Below are 4,409 nucleotides of genomic sequence, written 5' to 3'. Positions count from 1 at the left end.
CATGTCGACCATGCTACTAGCCTAAAATGACCCTTCCGGAGCTGATGGAATCGTCAGAATTGGATTCCGATGTCATCTTCTTGAACTTTTGATCGAAAATGATCGTTCAAGATTCATAAGCTCCAAAACACAAAAACTCGCACCAAGACCAAACGAACGACCAGGTGACCGAACTGTCAGTCCCAGCAAGTCATAAATGACTTGGGGTCGCTATAGGAACCCTCTAAATGACACACAGAAGGCAAGACACAGAAATGACCATGAGGGTCATTACACTTTCTGAATCACATTTTTAGTACCTCACCTTCTCCGTCGTTTTGACTCAAAGTAACCCTATAGCCTCATGGAATGAACGAATCGTTAAATTAACTTACATCATTGGAGTCACTAAAGCTGCATACGATTGAAACCTAGTGCCGATGTTGGACTGTTCAGTGGATTCCATATGACTGATAAGTGGTGAAAATCACCACTTTATTAGTACCTTTTATACACTGGCCAAAAATGATAAGTGTAACACCATGTGACATTGAACTGTGAATTTGTGATGATGAATAGAGACACAACACTTCAAAATAAAATGGTCATCAGCCCTCTCAACCACACACATTTGATTTGCTCTATCGTGAAACAGAGTGGCTTGTGAACAATCCGGTAAAAAAAACCTTCATGAAAACTATGTATATATATAGTATAACCGACGTTTCAAATCAATCGAAGCAATGCAAGTATCTTTTATAACACATAATCTAAAGAAGAGAGAATACAACTATACAATCCACAGGCGGAGTCCATTAGATGGACCTGCATTGTGTCCTAACATACTCACCATGCTGTTATACGAGATCTTGTTCTCTTGCGCTGTTTTTTCGCCTTTCCTTGAAGTTTGATGCATATTCCAAGTTCCACAAAACTTCTCCCATAGTCGATCGGTCTGCACTATACTCCACCAAGCATTTCTGAGCAGTCTCTACAAACTTCATCCAGGATTCTAGTGTTATATCTTGTGCAATCCTAGGATCAACGATCTTTTCTGATTCTCCGTTCCTTAAACATTTCCTCACACATTCAACCAAATTTACCGATTCTTTAGGAAGAGAGGGATCGATAACGGGCTTTCCACAGAGGACTTCAAACATTACAATACCAAAACTTCCTTTCACTACAGTACTAACACGTGTTTCTGGACCAATTTTCGATAGCCCAAAATCAGAAACTTTATCCCGTAGATTTCCATCAAGCAGTATATTTGAAGATTTCCATTAAGCAGTATTTCCATCTCGCCTTCTCACATTTTGTTGACATCTCTGGCGAAGTGGGCAGAAAAACAGCCAGAAGAATGTAATTGCTAAAATTAATCAAAAACAGGAGCGAAATCAACTGTAAAATTGCACAAAGATAAAGCTAACAAAAAAGAAAACTAATTTTGAAGAGTTGTATTCTTTTGCCTCTTTCGTTAGCCGGTGGTGCTGTGAATAACAATTCTTTGAGAAAGTTTTCTCTATCTTATGTAAAATTAAACGAAAACATGCTTTAGACTATACTTAATAGTTTACCGTCGATTGTCTCTTTCATCTTTGAGTATTGTTCAGGCTTGGAAACATATGAGCTGGTGAATCTTCAAGAGATCAAGTCAGTTTCCGTAAAGGTCTTGAAGATTTGGGTTTGTGTGGGCATATGGGAGATTGATGCGCCTAATTTGGTGTCATTTGAGTACATGGGAAATCAAACTCCTCAACTTAAAATTGCAATAGAGTCAAGACAATTGGAGCACTCAAAAGTCATTCATTGATCGTTTGATGCATATGAAGAATTCGATTCAGTCTACTTCTCATGGAAGCTACCCTTGGTATAGTCAATTAAAAGCCTACAAATGTGATTGGAAGAATGAGAATTGGCATGATAGAGGTTCTATTTTATTTGATTGGTAATTAATGAGGTTCTATTACTTCAAAGTTAGTTTTCCCATCAGTTCAAGTGGATTTGTTGTTTCTTGTCAAAGTTCTTAGATAATTTAGTAATGTACATCTCTAAGGCTTGGTTTATGGGTGTTCTTTTGTACTTCAAAATCACGTCCTGTCATATAATTGTAAAAGTTGGATGAGTATGAAATTGACAACCAAATTAACTCCTTTTTGGATCGTTTCAACTTACTGTTCTGTTTCAATTGACTAGCGATATCTGATATACTCTAATTCAGTCACAACCATTTAGTATAAGCACACTCAACATGTTGTTTCATACAGGTACATTGTTTTCTTTAATTTCTTCTAAGTACGTGACATGAAAAAGTTTGTGTCTGTAAACCATTCGGCAGGATGTTCATATTTATACATGTAATCAGGTAGGTACTTCAGCTCAAAATTATGTATAATAGCATCCCTTTAGAAGACCTGTATTACACCAGTCTTCGTATCATAGTGAGAAACTTGAGCCAATGCTGGTTTACTTTAGAAAAATTCCATAACACTAGGCAAAAGCTTCTGGCCTAAATCGTCCATTTTTGCTTCATTTGTCATGTAATTCTATAGTTGATTTTCCATCTTCTTGACGTTTTCCTCTGTAACTACTTTGGACCGGACCTTGATTCTGTAATCGTCATTGTCCACTTTGTAATCCCTTTCCCATTGTCCCTTACCTTGCCCACCAATTAAATAGATAGAAAAAGGGTCCAATTTGCCCCTCTAACCTCATAGCCCTTCATCATAGTTGTGACTTGTGAATGGGAAGACTAAAGATGGTAAAACATAAAGGGCAAATCACATAAATATGCTATATTAAAAAAATATTTACCATCTATGGCAATATAATTTTTCTAACTTAATATAACAATTTTTCGGATTAAAAAATTGTACCGCTTCGCCTCTTTCTCCGTCCTTTTTCTCTTCCTCATCTTCTTCTTTTTATTTTTCTTCTTTTCACCTCTTTCTGTGTTATTCTCTCTCTTCCTCCTCTTCTTTTTTTATTCTTCTTCCTCTTCTTTTAAAATTTTCATTTAAATAATTATTTCTCAAATCAATTTTTATCCATATTTCACTATTTTTATCCAAAAACACGACGAGAAGAGAAATAAAAAAATAATTTTTTTTTTACAATATCATATTCTCAAACAAAAATTTCAAATCTCTAAAATTACAGCAGCAAGAATTCACCATTGATGGTCACTATAAAGCTTCAAATTTTGAATTCATTTTATGAATCTTACGAACTCGTGATTAGTTTGGATAGGTTGATCCTACAAATAATTGAAAATGCAATTTAAAGTTTATATCTCAATTTTAAGAGGGTTCAGTTAAGTTTATAATTGATTTTAGGAGAAATATAAGATTGAAACTCGAAAAAGGTAAAGTTTATGGAACTATATCGCAATTGTATTAAAGTTGAATTAGATATGTTTTATAATTGTATTAAAATCATGAACAGTACATTTATAATACATATTGCAAACTTTACTCTCTTCTTAGTGATACCAACCAAATGATTTAGGTAACACACTTAATAATACATTTATAATACATGCACACTACATTTTTAATATATTGCAAACATCACTCATGTTCTTAGTGATACAAACCAAAATAATTTATAACACATATAATACATGTTTTATTCATGAATAATACAAGTTTAATTCAGTCTATAGATTATTGTCTTGTCTTTCGTTAGTTACGTTTTTCATTTATTCTTAATTTTCTCTTCTAATTCAACTTTAATATTGTGTATACACTTTTAATGCAAATTTAATTCATTTTGTAGTTTATTATTTGTTACTATTAGATTACTTGTTTAATTCATTTTTTATATAAGTTTAATTCACTTTGTAGATCATTGGCTGCTCTTTCATTAGTTACATTTTTTATTCGTGCTTAATTCTCTCTTCTAATTCAATTTTAATATTTGTGTAATACACTTTTAATACAAGTTAATTCATTTTGCAGTTTATTGGTTTGTATTAAAGTTGTATTAGATATGTTTCATAATTGTATTAAAATTGTATAAAAATCATGAACAATACATCCTACATTTATAATACATATTGCAAATTTCACTCCCTTTTTAATGATATCAACTAAAACAATTTAGGTAACACACTTATAATATATGCACAATACATCTTTAATACATATTGCAAACATCACTTACGTTCTTAGTGATACAAATCCAAAATAATTTATAAGACACATATAATACATGTTTTATTCATGAATACTACAAATTTAATTCAGTTTATAGATCGGTGTCTTGTCTTTCGTTAGTTATGTTTTTCATTCATTCTTAATTTTCTCCTCTAATTCAACTTTAATATCGTGTAATACAATTTTAAAGAAAATTTAATTTATTTACTTGTTTAATATTTGTGTAATACACTTTTAAATACAATTTTAATTCATTTTGTAATTTATTGATTT

Source organism: Solanum tuberosum, unplaced genomic scaffold, assembly GCF_000226075.1.
Source record: "Solanum tuberosum cultivar DM 1-3 516 R44 unplaced genomic scaffold, SolTub_3.0 scf00207, whole genome shotgun sequence".
NCBI lineage: Eukaryota > Viridiplantae > Streptophyta > Magnoliopsida > Solanales > Solanaceae > Solanum > Solanum tuberosum.
Note: the sequence above shows the minus strand (reverse complement) of the source record.